Here is a 21,812-nt window from a genome sequence, read left to right as displayed (position 1 = left end):
CCTAGCCCCCGCGGGCCTCGCACTGCCGGCGACGGCCGGGTATGGGCCCGACGCTCCAGCGCCATCCATTTTCAGGGCTAGTTGATTCTAACTCAGCCTCCTACGGGGGGTCACAGATCTCCCCAAACCAACAAACAAAACCCACCATAAACCAAACCAAACCAAAATCCCATAAAATGACCACAATCCTGTAATGGAACCATGTTACCTTCTGCATATTTTGCACCCACACAATACCTGGCCTGCTTTTGTTTTACTGGCGTCATCCTACTACAAAGGTGTGCTGCCCTTCCCTTTTCCCCATCAGCAGGTGAACAGTAACCCACTGCAGGCAGAGATTATGTACTGCATGTATTATACTGGGTATGCATTGCTAGTATGGCCCCTCTAACTCTGCTTCCAGGTCACAATCAGGGAAGTAACAATGCTTGCCTAAAGCAAAACCTCTTCACTGCTTTGCTTCTTAGGGGAGAAAGCTATTTATCATTGCATCCTCAGAACAAATTTCTGTAACATGGGGAATATTACAAAGCAATTTCATTGTAAAATAACCTTCCTGTCTCTTCTCATGTAATTGAGTACTTCCCCTCTCTATGGAAGAAAATGTGTATAAATAGATTCTACTGGTTTAGCCTCTGATCTTCATTTTATCCAACACTGTGCAAATCTCATTCTTCCAGCTAAAAAGTTACCTTTTCTCACTTGATCCTTGCACTTTGTCTTTGGCTACTTATCTCCAGAACCTTGTCACCTCTGCCCTCCCATGTTCCCTCAGTGTCCTACCATTACCGTTAAAAAGAGATAGAGACTGCAACTGGAGTAGTGAAAGGAACATAGATTTATACAAACTGTTCAGTACAACTGGTATTTAGACAAAGAATTTGCCTGCAGCCAGTAGGAGAATGAGGTAGATTAAATTAGTTTGATGTTGTAAAGAAGTGAGCGACATTTTTATATTTTAATTAAGAGAGACTAGCAACTAGGAGAGGATAAGAATGCACAAGCAGAGAGGAGAGAAAAAGAAAAAAAACCAACAAACAGCAGCTTGTGGGAAAATATTAATAAATAAGATTGCTTTTTAGATTCTGTATTGTAAAGCAAGGGATTATAACAGGATGAATACGAGAATTTGAAGATAACAGGAAACATAAGCAGGATTTCAATTATAATATATTTGAAATGACCCTTTTATCCTAGAGTCTGCAAGGGAGAATAATCTGTCAATCAGCAAAGCTAATTTTAAAAAGACACTTTGGGTATTACTGTTCTTTAATGCACTTTGTTTAATACCCTGGTTTTTCATCAGAAGCAATATATCTTGGGTCAGATTCCATTTCACTGCACATGCTGAGTAATCATTCTCTACTCATTGGATAGTCACACTGATTTCAAGGAGACAACTTAAAAAGTAAGACACTACTCAGTAAAGCTCAGCCCTGACCAATTGTTTTTGTCTGTCCATGCAGTCTGGCTGCTAAATGTAATGCAGGAAAATATTTGTGAATTATGTTCCAAAACCTTGCCAGTACTTTATTTGGCTGTTTTAGACAAAGTGATACAGGTGTACCTTGAGGTTAAATCATGGAGATCATGGACCAGATTATTTCTATCCAAATGTAGATATGTACAGGAGATCATTGAGCTAAATCCTAACCAACCAGAGCTTCTACATTATTGAGGGAGAGATGAAAGTGTCAAAAGTTCCTGATCCAGATCCAGTATATTTGGACCTCTCAGTTTTTCAGCTTGATAGTACAAGCTCCCAACTATGACAAATTGTATCTGTTAAATGTCCACAAAGGTACGACCTTTCTTTTTAGTAAACTATGTTTCTGTGGGGTTTTTAATTATTTTTTTTTTTCAAATATCTGACATTTTAAATGTCAAAAGCTAATGCTGAACTTCATCTATTGAGTATCCATAATAATAATGCTGAAATAGTCTAATTGCTTAATTAGGTTTTTCTAAGAAGGTGTACTACATTTAATTAGTGGTATAAGAATATTACCCACCCAGAAAGTATGAAAGAAAAAACATGCCTTCTAGAGGTGCCTATCACTCTCACAACCTGAAGAATAGCTGGGGAGGGACTTTTTACAAGAGCTTGTAGTGAGAGGACAAGAGGTGATGGATTAAAACTGGAAGAGGGGAGATTTAGGTTAGACATTACAAAGAAATTCTTCACTGTGAGTTTGGTAAGACACTGGAATAGGTTGCCCTAGGAAGTTGTGGAAGCCCTTGGAAGTGTTCAAGGGCAGGTTAGATGTTGCTCTGAGCAACCTGCTTGAGTGGAAGGTGTCCCTGCCTATGCAGTGGGGTTGGAACTAGATTATGTTTAAGTCCCTTCCAACACAAACCATTCTATGATTCTACAGTTCTGTGATAACAGACTTAGATAATGAATTTACATTAAGCAACAAAGCTGCTGAAGTTTATATGTGTTGAGTCTTGCATTACACGGATTTTGAAGCATCTAACTTTGACAGCTGTACAGAAAAAGCAACTGTATGTATAATTTAAAAGTCAATTTTATTGATTTGTCAATGGACTTTCCTATGACACAAAAACTTTGGCACTTATAAATGTGGAATGCACTTTTGGCAAGAATGGCCAACTTGTGTTCTTTATTTCATCCCTTATTATCAATGTCAATGCAAAGACAAATTCATCGATCAGCACTCAAACCAAAGAGGTATGGAAAGTGCCAACCTCGCACTTTAATCTGGCTTTTGTGACTCCTTCCTCTTTTCTAAAATTTACTTACATTCTGTAATTCTTTTTGCACATCATATCTCCAAATGTTTTCTACTGATTGGAATCTTAAAGTGAGACATTTTACTTTAGTTGGAAGATACATTGACTTTGGCTATCATGTTTTTTATGTAAGTGCTGATAGCTACACTGTAAACACCACAAACTTTTATTTATACCTTTATCGGATATGTTAGGTGCAGAGAGAGAAAGTAACCTTTATTTTGCAATACTCAGATATCTGTTTCAGGGATTTTCTATCCAAATGCTTCCTGCAGCCAGAGTCTTTTAGTGAGATTATCAGTGTTTCTTTTTCAAATGATCTTTAATACTAGTGTGTGGGTGTAGAAGGAAAGGCAAATATGTAGATGCAACTATTTATCATGTGCTACAATTACGTGTTTGAAAATTTCTCAGCTAGTAAGTCAATATAGATTAGACTATATAAAGCTAAGTGTATTTATGAAGAAGATTTGACCTTGACACATTGATTCCAAAGTTTCCTAAAGCAGTGAAACATACTACTGTTTTAATGGACTTAAATAAAAACGTATGGTGAAGGTCAATATGTAGAAGAAAATTGGTGACAACAGACCAATGATGGCAATGTTTTCAAGATAATATTTTTTTTATTTCCTCAGCTGATGTATTTAATCTTTGTCATCTCCTCAGTCACACATCTGTACATCTGACTTGTCTCCACCGGAAGATTTCCGTAGCAATCAGTCAGTGTGCTAATGGCTTTCTGATCGACTACATTTGTGTGAAACTAGCTTTTGAAGTAACATTGGAATCCAAAGTTCTTCAACATCTGTAAGGTATTCTTATGGTTTTTGCTGGGTCATGAGTATACGATTATCTGAATATTTCTCAGTTAATTTGTAAGCCCTTTGTGTCAGAGTGTCCTCCTTTATGCGTATCTTCACAAAAAAGAAAATCATCATAGCTGTTTGTTATGGAGTGGGTTTTCCCCTCACACTCTTTTCTAATTACAAAGTGATGGCAATTGGTTTTGGCCTGGTGAAATGTATCCATTTGAGTAACAGCAATAACAAATGTGTTGAAAGTATTCTGTATGCTCAAACGGGAGTAAAGCATAATGTTTTACCACTCTACAGAGAGTTATAACAAGCATTTTAAATATAAAGCAACAGAGAGGAGTTAGCAACTATTTGAACTCTGGAGAACAATAAAGTGCTTGTAAACTCACTTGAGTAAGTTCACAACCTAGAAGAAAACAGAGAAAATTAGAAAAATTTGAATCATCAAGCCAATTACTACAATTCCTGAATGCTCACAGATGTTACTTGTCTTTAGAAAGTCAGTTCACCATACCCATGCCAAGTAATATACTTGCTAGCCCTTTATAAGTAGATGAATGCAGTTGAATATTTACCAACATTTGCACAATTTGAAATGTAATTTGATACATCATATTATAATCCTCTGGGAAAATTCAAAAAAATCCTACTGCAGTGTATCGTGTAACTGTTTTTCCCCTTTTGATCAATGCGTTTTCATCTGCATTCACATATATGACAGGAAGTATTTGTGTTACACAGACATGCAGAGTTTGTTAAAGCTAAGAAACTAATTGTTGTGAGTTAATTCTAGCAGGCAAGTAAACACCATAGTCTGTCCATGTCTCTCTTGAATTGTGGTGTCTAGAACTGGACAAGGTATTTCAGGTGTGGCCTGACAAACCCATGAGTGGGATGACCACAGCAGAGAAAGAGCTGAAGGTCTTGATCATCAGCCAGCTAAATATAAGCCAGCAGTGTGTCTAGGTGGCCAAGAAGACCAACAGCATCCTGGCTTGTATGACAAATAGTATGACCAGCAGGACTAGGGAAGTGATTGTCCCTCTGTACTCTGAACCGGTGAAGCCACACCTTGAATGCTGTGTTCAGTTTTGGTCCCCTCACTACAAGAAGGACACTGAAGTGCTGGAGTGTGTTCGAAGAAAAGCAACAAAGCTGGTCTAGAGCACAAGTCTTATGAGGAGTGGCTGAGGGAACTGCGGTTGTTTAGCCTGGAGAAAAGGAGGCTGCGGGGAGACCTTTTTGCTCCCTACAGGTACCTGAAAAGAGGTTGGGAGTTAGGGGTTGGTTTCTTCTCACAAGTAACAAGTGATAGGATAAGAGGAAATGGCCTCAAGTTGTGCCAGGAAAGGGTTTGATTGGTTCTTGGGGAAAATTTCCTCATAGAAAGGGTTATCAAACACTGGAGTAAGCTGCCTATTAAGTTGATTGAATCACCATCCCTGGAGGTGCTTAAAAGACACGTGGTTGTGGCACTTTAGGACATGGTTTAGCATTGGACTGAGTAGCACTAGATCTTTTCCGATCTAAATTATTCTATGATTTTATTCTGTGATCTCTCTCTCTGCTAGCAATGCCCCTGTGGATGCAGCCCAGGATCGAATTTGCTTTCATTGCTTCAGCAGCACACTGCTGACTCATGTTTGCCTTGTTCTCCACCTGAACCCCCAGGTCCCTTTCAGCACGACTGCTCCTGATCTCCACACAGATCCCAGACTGTATTGGGATCCCTTACACTTGTCTTTGCTGAAATTCATACAGTACTTGCTTGCCCACTCTTCCAGTCCGTCCAGGTCTCTCTTTAAGGTAGCTCTCTCTTCTGACATTTGCACTTCACCACCCAATTTACTGTCATCAACAGACTTTGTTAAGATGCTTTCAATCCTGTTGCGCAGTTGATGTATGTAGGTGTGGAATAGCGTAGAACCCAATATTGACCCCTGGTGGTCCTCACGTCTGACAGGCTGCCAGCCTGAGTAAAAACCTTTGGTTACCACTCTTTGAGTGTGGTCTGTTAGCCAATTTCTTACCCATCTCTCAGACCACCTACCCAACTTGTATCTTGCCAGATTGTCTATGAGGAGGCTGGGAAACAGCCTTGATAACTAGGTATATCACAGTAACACCTAAAGATCAAACTTGATTTTCATAATTATAACTTAAATCCAACTGTTCTTGCCACATTGGTGTTATCCAAATTGTATGCAAGATAAAAATGCCTTTCATTCTACCCTCCTGGAGATTAGAATGCACCTCTGAAGATTGTCCAGTTCAACCTTCTGTTCAGAGCAAGTCTTGCTAAAGCTGGAATTTCAATGTTCATTTCTGCTTTTCTCTAAGAATGGAGAGCCTAAAACCTTTGTTTGACTTCCCTTATTATGAATATTTTTTTAACCGATATCTAATCAGAATTTTCTCTGCTGCAACATTCGACCATTTCCTCTTTCCATTATCACTTTGTACTTCTGAGAAGAGTCTGGCTTGTCTTCTCTGTATCTCCTACTATGTAGTCAAATGCCACAATAAGATTTCTCACTGAAGTATTTCTACCTAAAATGGAACAAGACTCTGATCCTTCATGATCATCCTCCATGGGACTCATTCCAATAAGTCTTTGCTGCACTAAGAAACCCAGAACTAGACAAAGCACTCCAGATGCAACTGCACAAGTATTAGAGTAATAGGAATAATAGTAATTTACCCCTGTAAAACTGATTAGCAACATGCCATGAAAGATTAATGCCTTTCATTATCTTGAAGATGTGACATTACTATATTCAGCAAACCATTACTGTGTTATCCTATTTTCATGTCTAATAATCTACATTACCTACTGTAAGTAAAAAGGCATAGAAGTGTCTTGAAAGACAGACAACCCACCAGCCACCATAGTCAGAGAATAATGATGGTTGAGTTGAATTCATAGATCTACAAAATGTAGCTTTTTATTATTATTCAGAGCAGCTGTAAATATAAAGCTCTAAGTTTCAAGTGGACACAGAAACTCTTTGCTAGATAAGAGTAACTGGAAAAAAACTGTTTGGGCTATGATAGAGAAGGCTCTTTTTAAAAAATCATAAGCCAGTGTTCTTAGCTTAACTAACATGCTGCCAAAGGTGAAGATGAAGAAAATCTAAATGAGAGAGACATACTCATGCTTTTGGTTATAATGAAAACTATTAACTACTATTACAATGAAAAGTATGAAATACCAGATCTCTTTATTCAAAACACTGTTTTGCATAGATATTTTGCTACTAAGCATTTTGTGGTAAAATTTCCACATACCCAGATACTATTTTGACAGAAACTGAAACAGATAGATCCTGACATATCCTTGATAATTTCCTTATATTTAAACATATAATGGTTTAGTTTGCTTTGCAATAAAGAACAGCTTCTCTGTTATCCAGTCAACTACTGAATGGTAGACAATTTTCACAAATTATTGATGACATTCTTTGGTTATTTCCCATATTTTTTAATATCTGTAGCAATGCTGTCTGATAACTTCAGTAATGTCACAGGCCACTGCATCAGCTTTCCTTACGTATGTTTTGTATAGTGTACATTAAAAAATCTAAATATCAGTCATTTGAAATTCTGAAGATACGTTTTAAAACTACTGGGTTTATTTTCCATTGACTTTTGTTAGCGTAGGTATTTGTCCAGTTTTTCTGGTTCATAAATCACACCCATTGCACCAAATTTGTTTCATATGAAGTCTCTAAAAATCTACAATATTTTTTGATTGAAAATTTTGCCACTTTCTGAAAATTATATTTTGGTAACAGCTCGCTGTAATGTGCAGATGCTTAGCACATTTACTATAGAGTTGTAGAATTTCTTTCACAGTAGATAAATTTGCTGTTAATGTTCTTTCCCTCCTTCAAATGATGAAAGTTATATTCACTTGCAGCCACACAGAATTACATATCTTTATATACCTGACACCTATTCTTTGATTTAAGTTGATTTTCACCTCACATCTACTTATTTGATCTACTGCACTTTACAGAGCTCTTTAAAATGTGGTTCCAACCCCTGTTAAAGATTTCCCAGTTAAATTATTTTTCACTTACCAGCTATGTGAATATGTAGAAAAGAGAGGGCTTCCTAATACCATAAATACATATATACATGTGCATGGTTTAGTTGTTCAGATTGTTTGAAAGGAACAAGCAAAAGTTATTTTTTGCTGGTCAAAGGCTGAAGAGGTTAGAGGACCATGTTTCATTGAAGAACCAGATATGCTAGCAAACATATATATACTAATGATGGAAAAAAAGTCTACAGAATTTTTTGTGTACACTTGAACTTAACTGTTCTATTTTCTTCATGGCTGCCAAGATTATCTGGCAAATTTATCTTTTTTTCCTCCTTCCTGATGAGTTTATTTCAGGAGAAAGAATGAAAAGGGAAGAGAAGGAGGGAAGAAGAAGGGAAGAGGGGAGAGGACCCTAAACAAAACCTACAAAAAACAATTAACATAATACCTCAATAATCAACAGCATCAAACAAGCTCAGGAAAATCTAAATTACGCATTTTTTGTATTAATTAACCAAAGTTTTAGGTCAGTCATACCACTTCTCACTCTCGCTAAGATTGAGATAATATTAACGGATCTGCTTTACATTAAGTTACCTGGTATTTGATATCTAGAGTGATATAATAATCAATAGACATATATCAGGCATGGCTACTACATTATTTTATCATCTGTTTTTTTTTTCTTGTTATATTTTGTTTCTTCTTGCTATATTCCATAATTTACTCTAATGATACGTGGTTTATTGAGCTGATAGTGTTACTTATGCTTTTCTGCAAACAATAATAATCAATAAAAGGATATAAGTAGACGAGTGAGACTCTGCTGAAGTCAGAAAAGTCTAGAGGGCAAAATAAGTATTATATAAGAAGGATACATTATTTGAAGTTATGATACGTATACACATACTGGAGTTTTGTACATGAAAGATAACACTGCAAAGAAAAGTTAAATTATACTAACAACATAGTTGTAAGGTAAGCTAAGAGTTATTCAGGAAAAAAAAAAAAAAAAGAGGCCATAAAAATATTGATTTATTTTCTAAGCATATTTTGATATGGATCCTCTTCAGTCAGCTTTATATTCAGTGGAAATCTGGGAAGATACATGAAGAAGTACAACACCATTGAAACCGAGCATCAGCAGAGTTAGAACACTGATGGGGATCTTAAGTTATCATCTGTGGGATTTATTGCGTCATTAATTGTAGTATCATTACGTTTAGAATGTGTTTCTAGAAATACTGAAAATCCTCCCATACTGCCTGTGGAATAGACTCAGAAGTCTAGCAGTCATACTTAGCAAGGCAATCTAATAGATCTTCCTAGATTGAAGACAAATCGTGTGCTCTTTTGTCTCTATAGTACACTTTTTCACAAAAGCAATACACGCAGGACATGCCTCAGTATCATTTGTAAGATATTTACATGTAATATATTATATGTATGTATATATACATATAATATATGTACATAAATATATATACAAGTATATACATATATATACATATATTATATATACAATATATGTTATGTATTGTGTATATTGTTACCAAACAATGCCTTAATATTTGAAAAGAGTAAGTATGTTTTGAGTTCTTTGAGTTGCTGAATGTATCTGAAGGACTTTTTGGGAAAATAGTCCCTCTCCTTCTCATGCCATGCAGCAATAAAATTCATTGGAGAAAAACAAACGCATTGATGTTTTAATGAAATGAGAATGCTCTGTGATCCACATGAGTAAGCAGTCTTGAAAATACATTCTGAATTATCCTATGTAGCACTCATACAGTCTGCATCATCAGACTTTATCTGGGGAAGACAGGAGCTGAAGATATTAAAATATAAAAGGCACATTTGCAGAGAGTATATAATGAGTTCAAGAAAGATGATTGCAGCTAACTATCGTACAGAACATATGTAATGAAAAAATCAGAACATATTTCAGAAAGAGATAGAAGGTAAAATCTTTATTAATACTCATAAAATCTAAGTGTCAGAAAGCAGAAATGAAATCAATGAGATTAGCATAAGTCAAAAGGCAAATGTCAGGAGTCGCAAATGCAGGTTCGACAGCATAAATGGAAGAGTGTGCAGATTTTTAAAGCAAGCAGAGCAAGTGGAGCAAAAGGTGTATAGTGCAAATAGGTGACAGCTGTTAATTCAAAAGGATAGGGAGAACTAAATACTGCACTTCCCACACGTAAGACTACATATGAACTTCTCATATGGATTAACTTTTGGATAAAGGGTAGGGAGAGCATGGAGGTAATTAACAAAAAGGCATATTTACATTAAAAAAAAAAAAAGTTAAATAGATTTCTAAAGTGAGGAGCAAATTTCTACTGTAGACCAGATGTACTAAACTAGATCTTTAGTATGTCATCTAGTTCTATTACCTAGCAGCTCTCTTGACCACCAACTGATGTACAGAGCCTGCTACCCTCACAGTCCAGGTATAGAATGATAGCTCCCTTTGCCTCTCTTCTTCGTTTGTTTCTGTAAATATATATTGCTTATACCTAAGCTTTCAAAAAAGCTGCATGTATGTTAAAAATTAGTGTTGTAACATTACAAGGAAGATGCAAAAAGATCCCAGGCAAAGAATAAAAACAACAACCAAACCCTCAATAAAACTATCTGGATAGTAATGTCAAGAAAAACAAATTCTTCCTTGCCCAGAAATGGCAAGAAGAGACCAAATAACATCTCTCCGAAGTTTCTTTACCTAATATAAAGCATAGAGAAACTTGGAATTTCCCCCCCAAAGAACAAAGATTCAAAACATTTTACAGAGCATATGTTAATATATATAAATATAAACATATATCCTCCTTTTAAAAAGAGAAAAAAGTGAAATAATGAAAAAAAAAAATGTTACAAAGCAGTAGCAGTGAATAATACTGCTTTTGAACAAGAAAATAACCCAAGGGTTCTGCCTAGTCATATATACTTCAGCTGTCTTCATTTTTTCATTAAACTTCATTTGGCAGAATGAGTGCATTGGCTACATGCTGTTCAACAGTAACAACATAGGCAATCCATAACATTCACCCAGAGGACATGGTAGACCATGTATACAAGGGTAGATGTTAAATATGGATAGGCAAGTTAGGCCCTCAATTTTAATAGGGATATCTGTACAAGCAAAACACTGGGTCAGACTCGGTTGAAATGAAATCAAAGGATAAATGTCTCTAGCATTTAACAGACATGAGATCAGACTTGCGGAAGAGCCACAAAGATCAGCACATGAGTCTTTTCTGTAGAAACTTTATGAATACACAGATGCTACCTCCCGCACTGCTGGAAGATGATGTCACACAAAATTCTCCAACTCACAGGTTCACCACCAAAGACTGTTCTGTGTCTGTATTATATTGGAAATACAATGACAAGGAATGAAGGACAAGATTCCTTATTTTGAAAACATACTTCTAAAAGTATCAAGATAACCAGGTAAAGATGGCCTTTAGATTTGCTTAAAAAGGGCAGTGGAAGGTGAAGATCAGCTTGAATTTAATTCAGTATCATATTGGCAGCATTATAGAAAAAGCTACTTGGTAGATAGGCACAAATGATAGTTACTGCAAGGCTGTACAAGCAGTAAATTCACACCTGTAAATCACTTCAGGATCTAACGTCGTGAAATGTCGAGTTTCACTATGTTTTGAGCTGCAGAAGAGTAAAGCTGAAAAGGTATACTCTGAAGCAAAAAACATTTTGATTCTAACATATTCTGAGTGTCTTCTTTCAGAGAGAGGTGAGTTCCTTAATATCCTAAGAAACAGATCTTGGAATACAAGTTGAACATGTGGCTTGACTTGGTTCGAAAGAAATACAATTCATTTAGCTATTTTTAGAAAATAAAAGGCCATTTTCAAAATCTTGGTCCATGGAGATAATCTTTAATAGAATAGAATTCTATTAGCTCTGAAAAATCCCCTCACTTCAGTAACAGCCTGTCACCAGTTCTCTCTTGGATACTAAAATCAATGGAAAAAGCACAAACTCCAGTGAGTGACCTATGGGGTAAAGGTTGCTGGCCTTCTCCACATTTATTTTTTTTTTAATTAACTTAATTTGTAACTGGAAGATAAATTAGTTGAATCTTGTTGGTTCTTTCATGCTTCTGCAGTGACTCAAAGCAACTTTGAAACAATGCATTGACAAAGAGCCATAAACTTAAGTCTAAGTGGCAGGTTGTGAGGGATTCGCAGGAGCTTTTGCACTGCTGAACAGTGATAAATCTGACCTTGTGTTTCTAGTCATAGTGTCAGACCCTGGAATTGTATAACAAAGACTGAAGAGGTTATATTCAACTATACCATAATCTGTGAGATGTAAGAAATAAGAGAATCTGGGGGGGAGAGGGGAAGTATTTCTGGAAAGCATAAATAAATATTCTATTCAGTTATTATGAAACATACACAGGCTTTCCTCCTTTCTTCTCCAGTTTTATCAGCACACCTACCTGATAACTTTCTGTTTCTTCAGAAGAATGTGAACTAAGTGGTACAAAAATACACCCTGTGAAACTGGCAATGTAGTCAATACTTATCTCAGTGTTTTTGACAGGAAAATTTATAGAGAACTTTAGAAAAATTTTCTATGAATCAGTGCTGCTTCATCAATCAGTGGAAAAGGTGCTGCTCAGGAGCAATCTTAAAAGTACCTTTTTCATTATGATTACTTACACTAAGATAACATTTATATGCATTATATTAACAATGATTCCTAGAAGTAGGCTTCTGAATAAATTATCTCTATTATAACATGTTACAGAAAAAATTACTCTGAAATACTTAATAAATTACTTTGTGGCAACCTTTAGCAATGTAGTTGAAGTAATGACTTTTAAATAGTTTTCAATCAGGAAAATTTACTTTGCAAGAGGAAAAGTAATCTTTTGCAAAGATCCAGCCTTTGCCTATGGTTGTATCCTATGGATGTGTGCAACTAACATTTGCACACACTCAAAGCTGGCAAAAAAAGTGGTCTACCCAGGATAGCATAGCACCATGCCTGTATGAGCTGGGACCAGATGCAGTGCCCCACTTCTACTACATGAACAAGTTTTTTCAAGCTCAAATGCTGCCAGGTCAAATTAGTATGTGACTGCTATATAGAGCAAAAATATGGTTTTTAGTAGACAAAAACCATATCAGATATGCTAGTATATATCCCTACTATATATTTATTATTTTAAAATAACAGCTTTTAATTAGTTTATGATTTAAAATCAGTGACATACTTGAGGCCTTTTAAGAATTTTGGCACATGTGTCAGTTTTTATTTTGTCCCAAGTGACCAGAAAAATGGAATAAACCAAATCTTTAGACTTTCTGTCAATAACATTAATTAAATTTTGTATATAAACAATATTTGAGGACTTCAGGTTGTAATCTAGCTTCCTTCTAATTGTTTTGATTACAGAAAGTATAGACAGGTCATGCTAACCTGACATATAGTTCACCAGTATGAATACTGTTGCAAGAGAGGTAGTAGCCAGTCACCCCTACCCTCTTTTAAAACCAATTCACATGCATTAATTAAATTTGCCTCAATGGATGACTGCTATTAATGTGCTAAAAATTCTGATTTGTATATTTTTAATTCAACTGTTGCTGCTTTTTAAAGATTCTGGGGCAAATTGCTTTTTGGGCATTCAGGCATGAATAACACTTTAGAGCACTGTTGCCTTGTCGATACTGCTTAAATTACTCAACATCAGGGAAGGAACTGAAACAGGAGCACAGCAGAAGTCCTTCAATGTAAGAGACAATAAACCTGTCTGCAAAAATATCAGGCTTGTCTTTGTCCTCTCTTTATACTACAGACTGCCCTAAAATCCTGAAGAAATAATATGAAGACAGTAAAAATGAAAAATCAGATTAATCCCACAAGGGACTACAAACAGTAAAAAAAACCAAACAGTGGCCTTTTTTGCCATTACCACAGGGATTAAGTTAGGTGAGCACTTCCAGGTTATAACATGCTTCATTTCCTCTAAAGGTCAGTATGTTTGGCAAGATCATAACAGCTCTACATTCAATTAACAATGAGCAGTTCCATTTTAAAGCAAATTTTAATTAAGTTTTGTTTCTTGAATTATATAGAGTAACACAGTATTTTAGATTCATCGTGTTATATAATTTCATATCACTTTGTGTTTTTTTCAGTAAATCTTTATTTTATATATACTTATTAGGCATTTTATATAGTTATTTATATTATGCATGTGTGAATCTATATACAATGTTTAAATACTAGGTGAATTCAAGCTCAAACCAAAAACAGTTTAAGGTTCTTCTTCTATTCATTATGTATATTTTCTTTGAGGATATTTTTACATTTAATTACATTTTGAAAACTTACGAGTTAATGAAATAGCTATCTGGGAGACTCAGATGAAAAGGCTGATTATTATATAGCTGTTACTGCTTGATAGTCCAGATAGCATTATCAATTATTATTAATCATCTATATAATACTATAAACATAAGTGCTATTGTATGAAAGATAAATCCTCTGCACTGTGAAGATCATAATAACAACCCATACAAAAGAAACAAAGCATTGGACACATGGGAAACTTTTGAGAGAACAGTGATGAGTAATATAGGAAAGATTTCCTAGAAAAACGAGTTCTCCGAAAGGGTTTTAAGGAAGAGATGAAGGGATATGGTCTGTTCACAGGGCTGCCAGAGTCCTCTTGGGTCAGCTCCCTGCAGACAAATCAAACATAAAATCACTTTCATAAACTCTCCAAGTGGTATCTTTAAAGCATCTGGGGGTGAATTGCCCTCAGTACTTTTGCCTGGAAGACTGACCCAGAACTGTGCTCTGAGAGTTAGAACCTGTCCTCTCATTCAGTTTCAACTTACTCATAGCCAGTTGATAGCCACCTGTTCCCATGCGAGCCTGATCTTTTATGTGAAAAAATAGTTCTCTCTCACATGCTTGCCCCCATGACATATTCATATACAGTAACAATATCTTCCCTCATGTTTAATTTTGCTGGATTAATCTCTTTTCCTGAGAGATGGGCTCTTTTTTTTTCCCCTCCAGGAAAACTCTGCATCCCCTTTCTGCAGCTATTGTGACTTCAGTTTGTCTTAATACATTGACCAAAATGGAACATTATACTAGAGTCGAGATGTCACCAGGGCCTTTAAAATGACAGAAAGGTTTCATCCTGTCAGTTCAGCTCCTGGGATGACCTCTCCAGATACGCTATAGAATCACCACTGGGTTTTCATGGTCATTTCTCTGTGACAGGAGACAGCCAGTCTGTAACCCTGTCAATAGCTACTACAACCACACATTTCCCAGAGGAAGTATCTCCTAGCAGAAATTCTTCTTGTTACTATATATGTTAGGTCAGCAAGTGGACAAAAACAACAGACAGGAATGGTATCAGATGCCAGTGATGCTATTGTCCCCAAAAAAACCCCTAAGATCTGGCTGATTCCTCTAGATACTGCACACAACTGCAAGATGGAGGATTCTGTTACCTCATCCAAAAGAATCAGCATCAAAGCACAGCAGGAACTCAGAGCTAAATAGAATCATCATCTGCAAATTTCTGTTAGCATGATACCATACTGAGCTGGTTTTCCTGACTTTAGTGTTGAGATTTAATTGCTTCCTAGAGTCCAGACATTGCGTTCACCAACATGAATCATTTTCATTGCAAGACTCTCTATTTTCTCTCTTCTTTCTTAAGGAAATTATTATTTTCTCCAGTGAGTCTGCATCCCTTCTGTTGCAGTCCGAGTTCAACCCGGCCTAGAAAACTCCAGTTGAATCACGGATCGCCCCTTTTCTTCTATCGATTAGAGGGAGAATAGCCCCAAATTGGCTGGTTTTACTTTCCCAGTGGGTTTGAACCTAAATGGGCCTGGCTGGCTACACCGGGTATGCCTCTACAACACAAAACTGCCCAGATGTGCACGCACCAGCACAAACACAGAGATTGTGTGTTTAAAATACCACTTTACTGTAACAGTTCGCAAAGAGTGTCTGTGGAGAAACTGGATGTGCAAATGTACCTGGTCAGTAAAAAGAAAGAAAGACTATTATAATTGAGGGTAGAGTGACTGATGCCTTTCCCATATAGGGTCGAGGTGTGTGTGTGGTGTGTGTGTGTGTGGCCGATGACTTTTGCCTGGGGAAGAGAACGCAGGAAAATAAAGATTTCTTGGTTAGTGAGTCTTACAGTTCCCGGCTCAGAAACACTAACAGGAGTGATGGCCTCGGGAGTGCGGCTGTGACTGCTGGAGCCTCGGGGTTGCTGAGGCAGCTTGGCGGCCCAGGGATGGCAGGGACAGGGCAGGGACACGGCGGGAGCTGTGGCTGCAAGGGCTGCTTTAGGAGAGCTTGATGACCGAGGCTTTGGGGACTGAGCTTTTTTAGCGATCCCAGCCTTTTTAGTATGCTCCAGCTCCCTTCTTCTGTTTCTTCGGCTCCGTTCGTGTATCTCTTGGGCGAGCAGGCTCCACAAGTGAAAGCGGGAACAAGCTCCTTTTTCCAGCCACAAAAGGCTCCCTCTTATCTGGTCTCCTATTCCTCTTTCTTCCATCTTCTTGTGTCTCTCTTTAGTTCCAACAGCAGCAACCAATAGGTGGCAACGACCCTTCATGGCGCTTAACAACTGGTCTTTTTGTCTGCTCAGCTCCCAGCCCCAGGGGTGGTTCCTGCAAAGGATGGGTCCTGGCTGCGAACACAGCAAGGTGGGGCTGCCTGTCCTTGTCCTTCGTTGTGTGAACCCCAGCCCTCTCCCCGCAGTATTGCAGTCAATTTGGTTGAGAGACATATGTTTTTTGGAGGCTGGTTATCAGCACCTTTACAAAGTTGCTGCTCCTGTTCCTTATAGAAACAGTCCCTCACACCCTTTATCCACTTCAATAAGCATTTTCCCCTCAGTGTATATAATCATCTCTGTTTAATGTTGAATCTTAGTTACTGGCATGTTCCTCCAAGTCTTTAATTTGATTTGTACTCAGATCCAAATCTCATTGTAGATGCTTTTAGCAGTCACAGTTTTATCACTGTAAAACTTCTATTAGATTTTTACAAGGGCTCTTTCCACTGTTGGTTTCTCAGATTTTAAGCCTGCTACCTAGATCAGCTCTGTTGCCTCATTTGTGAGTAGCAATTAACCACTTTGTGCATTCTTGGAGGATTTGGGGAGAAGACAAGATGACGGTTTAGGCCACTGTATACAGAAATCTGGTCTGCTTTTATTTGTTTATTTTACCTTGTCATAGGTACTTCTTTAATAAGTAGCTTGGGTTTTGATCCTTACCAAGACAAGCAGTGGCTAAAATACAATAACTTGAATGAAGTTATGAAGATCAGGATTTGTTTGATTCTGTTATTCATGGTACTAAGACAAAAGTAGATATCATGTTGTCTTTGCTTTCTTCATGGAGTAAAATATCAGGTATTAGGACAGATCACTTGTAATTATCCTTCTGTTCCTAATACTAGCTGTTATGCAGAGTAGTCCCAGGAAACAGAAATGTAACTGTTAAAGTAAATCAACATGGTTTTAGCTTTATGGCCCAGAAATTGACAAACTTCTAAACTTTTTATGTGTTTAGCATTTGTGAAAATATTACTGAAATTTTCTTCAGCGATTGGTCATCGAAAAAAATATGACAGAGAGTACAGTTAAAATGTCAGCAGTAACGATCTAAGACCTCGGTACAGCTTGGCCCTTATGTTTGATGGCCTTCCTTGTCTAGCAATTAGTGCCCTGTGTTTTCCATAGAAAGCAGAGGAAATGTTGCCACTGAATAATACAACTGTGATTTAATGCAAGTAAAATCTTCATCACACCAGCCTGTGTTTTCTTTCTCTTTGTTTTGAAATACATAATTACCTCTAAGTGGCTGCATACAGCCATGCAATTTTAAAATCTTATAAGAAATGGTTGCACTCTCAATAAAGGCAAAAGGTGTAACATTAATTGCATTTCTTGTTGCTATGTGACCAAAAAATGACTATTTTTATCATGGTGCTCACATATATTGTTGTGGCATTAAAATGGCTTACATATAGCTACCAGGTATTAATTGCCATCTGTGAAAAAGTAGTTTTATTTTGTAGAAAGAAATAGTCAGTGTATTGTATCACACTCTGTTTTCATTTCTGCAGCATGCTGTTGCCATCAATTTCCAAGCTGAAGTAGAAGTTTAGTAGGAATTTTCTGTGCTTCAAAAGTAGTGATGACCTTGCGTTGTTCAACATCACATTATTAGGATTCAGCTAACCAGATGAACTGGAGAGTTCAGTTTGGACACATATTCAGGAGCAGTCACACAAAATATATTGGTATTACAAGAAACTAACACCAGTATAACTTTGTAACTCAAAAATTAGTGCACAGTCCATGAACTTCACAGCCAGGCAAGGTGCTATATGATCATAATAAAAAAGTAATTACTTCTTCTACAAATGGTGTGCTGCTATACATTTTTATAGTAGAATTTTAAGGAAAAAAAATACAGTATCTATTATACAGTACCATTCAGTAAAAAAATGACACTCGAAATTTATTGTTATATTTTATCATCAGTAGTTAAACATGAAACATATTTATATATTTTTTCTCTGTAGACATAGAACACAGTGTTTTCCTCCACTCAGTCTTTCCTCACCATAATTTTTAATGTAAAAGCTGTCATTTTTAAACCAAGTTCTGTAATAGAATAACTTCATATTTGACATAAAACTGCTTTTCATCAATTTTACACTTCTTTTTATTTTTTTACAAAAGAACAGAACAGGTTAAAGCTCAACTGTCATGAATTAATTTTGGTTTTGTAACTTAAACAAAATCTTCAAATGTTATCAAAATAGTACAGGAAAATTTTGCATTATACTAATGTGATCCTCAAGCCTGCATGGGTATGACCATTAAGTTTGTGAGGAAGCCTCCCCGCTATGTTGGGACACCACTTAAGGAGACTTCTTGAGACTGAAAGACTTCATCTTTGGTGAGTCATAATTCTTTTAGATATATCTTGGAGTGACCCTTGCCTCTATTGGGCAAGTCATTCCAGGTACCTGAGGGGGAGGCTTTCCTTTTGTGTGAATGTGCACATGTGAGATTATTAATACCCATGTTAAGACTAGTAAAAAAAAAAAGCTTAGGAATTGTTAATTAATTATCCTGTAGTGTATTAATCCTTAAGTAGCTGTGCTGAAGTGTGTTCCCAATTGATATCTGAATCTGTGATATGATATTTTATTTATTAGAGTGCCAAATAATGTTGATAGGGATAAATATTCATCCCTAGTGTCACAGTTTGACTCAGGACTGGCAGTTAAACCAGAGACAACAATGCTTTTGATTCCTTCTCACCTCCCCCAGGTACAGAAGGAGAGATAAAATTATGGAGAGAGACTTTTCTGGATTGAACACTAAACTAGACAGCTTTAATTAAAAACTAATGATAAAAGAAAATGTGTACAATTATATATAAATGTGTTCAAGAGAACAGAACAGGTTAAAGCTCAACTGTCATGAATTAATTTTGGTTTTGTAACTTAAACAAAATCTTCAAATGTTATCAAAATAGTACAGGAAAATTTTGCATTATACTAATGTGATCCTCAAGCCTGCATGGGTATGACCATTAAGTTTGTGAGGAAGTCTCCCCGCTATGTTGGGACACCACTTAAGGAGACTTCTTGAGACTGAAAGACTTCATCTTTGGTGAGTCATAATTCTTTTAGATATATCTTGGAGTGACCCTTGCCTCTATTGGGCAAGTCATTCCAGGTACCTGAGGGGGAGGCTTTCCTTTTGTGTGAATGTGCACATGTGAGATTATTAATACCCATGTTAAGACTAGTAAAAAAAAAAAGCTTAGGAATTGTTAATTAATTATCCTGTAGTGTATTAATCCTTAAGTAGCTGTGCTGAAGTGTGTTCCCAATTGATATCTGAATCTGTGATATGATATTTTATTTATTAGAGTGCCAAATAATGTTGATAGGGATAAATATTCATCCCTAGTGTCACAGTTTGACTCAGGACTGGCAGTTAAACCAGAGACAACAATGCTTTTGATTCCTTCTCACCTCCCCCAGGTACAGAAGGAGAGATAAAATTATGGAGAGAGACTTTTCTGGATTGAACACTAAACTAGACAGCTTTAATTAAAAACTAATGATAAAAGAAAATGTGTACAATTATATATAAATGTGTTCAAGAATGTGCAAAAGCCTCTTGCCTCCCCCCACCTGCAACAATTTCCACAGTATTTTCCTTAGCTGTGAACTGTCCCAGAAAGTTCCAGACTGCGAGAGCAGCAGAGCAGACAGGAGCTGAGGGCACGTATTGACTGTCCTCATGGTGAAAAATTTAGCTTTTATGTCCAATCAGAATCTCCCCAGGACCAACTTGTGCCCATTACCCATTGTCTTTTCCATGCAACTCCCTGTAATTAGGTAATCTCCATCTTCTTAGTAGCCAGCCTTTAAGTACTGAAACATAATAATGCAATCTCCCCAAAGCCTTCACTTCTCAAGGCTAAACAAACCCAGCTTTCTCAGCCTCTCCTCATATGGCAGGGCCTCCAGTCCTCTGATCATCCTTGTGGCCCTTCTCTGGCACCTCTCCCGCCTGTCCATATCCTTTTTGTAGAGTGGGGACCAAAACTGAATGCAGTACTCCAGGTGTGGTGTGACAAGCTCTGAGCAGAACAGGATGGTGACTTCCTTTACCTCTGCTAGTGATGCACTTGATGCAGCCCAGCATCCTGTTGGCTTTCTTTGCTGCTGCAGCACACTGTTTACTCATGTTAAGCCTGTTATCCACCAAGACCCCCAGGTCCCTTTCCACAGGGCTGCTCTCCAGCCAGGTGGATCCAAGTCTGAACTGTGCTTCTGGCTTATGTGTTCCCAGGTGCAAGACTTTACACTTCTCTCCACTGAATTTCATAATGTTTCTGTTATTAATTTGAATGTCATCTGAACTTTCCCCCAATACTTCCTGATTCTCCTAGAGCTCAACAGTGGGTACAGCCTACTTCCCTGAACAAAGTAAGCTTTACCCAACATCACTTGCAAACTAAAGCAGCTTGCAATATAATTACAAAGATTAAGCCGATTATATAAGATAGCAATGATGGGAAAACTGACACTATTTCTACTTAGTTTCAGTACAACAGTCCTGCATCTGTTCCTTTCTTGTGTGATGAAAAATTGACTATGTTTTCTTGAGTGCTTTTCTCTAAAGAGATCCATAATGCTCAGACTGCACTTTTGTTCAGAGCAGTTTCTATCAAATGAATTCCATCCTCATCGTTAGTGATTTTCTTGTTGCATCCTCAGATCTAATTAAACCAATCATGCCTTTTCAATTAACTACAATTATCCTAATTAGATGAGAATAACAACAAGAAAAAAAGGAAAACAACTTCCAGAGTTAATCAAGTTAGTGTATCCTTATTTACAGACTGCAATCAAGCCTCTACACATTTCAGTCCAGTTTCCAACTCCAGCACAAGGAGACCTCAAAGAGCTTTAAAAGAACAGTAGAAATATGCAATTAGCTCAGTCTGAAGAGGGAAATAGAGTGGGTTTTATTTAGCTTGGAGATGAAACAGTGTTCTTGGGCAAGGAGAGCTGGTAATTTTCTGTACCCAGCCAGTGGCAAGAACTCAACCCCAAAGCTACAGTCTAGTCTCTGGAACCTGCTATTTATCCCTTTGGTAAAGATGAGTGGCATTATGCAGGAGCATGCCTTGTTCTACTTTAGGCTAAAGTTAAAGTTATTCAAATTCTTTGCAGCTATGATAATATAACTTATTTTAAATGAAAGCTAAGAACTCAGTCATACTCAAACCCTCCCAAATCTTGGCCATTTAGTCCAAGATAACAGCTTGCACCACCCAACTCTTCAGTCAAACACATTCTTTGAACCTGCCACTTCCTTCCCACTTTTTTATTTTCTTTCTGTAGCATATAGTACTCTCTCATTCATACCCCAATACTCTTTCAAGTAAACTACTACAATCTTCTCAGTTGTGTTTTCTTTCTGCTTTTTAAACACCTAAACCACTTTTTTGGCTTCTTTTGACAGCATCTTCCTGTGGAATATACCATCTGTCTTCTAATGAGTTGCCGGGATCAAGCTTCCTGGAGTAAAAATTACTTCTTAACCTCCTCCAGGA

Source organism: Chaetura pelagica, unplaced genomic scaffold (assembly GCF_000747805.2).
Source record: "Chaetura pelagica isolate M959 unplaced genomic scaffold, ChaPel_1.0 scaffold108, whole genome shotgun sequence".
NCBI classification, from domain to species: domain Eukaryota; kingdom Metazoa; phylum Chordata; class Aves; order Apodiformes; family Apodidae; genus Chaetura; species Chaetura pelagica.
The sequence above is the reverse complement of the archived record's forward strand: the minus strand, read 5'-3'. Positions refer to the sequence as shown.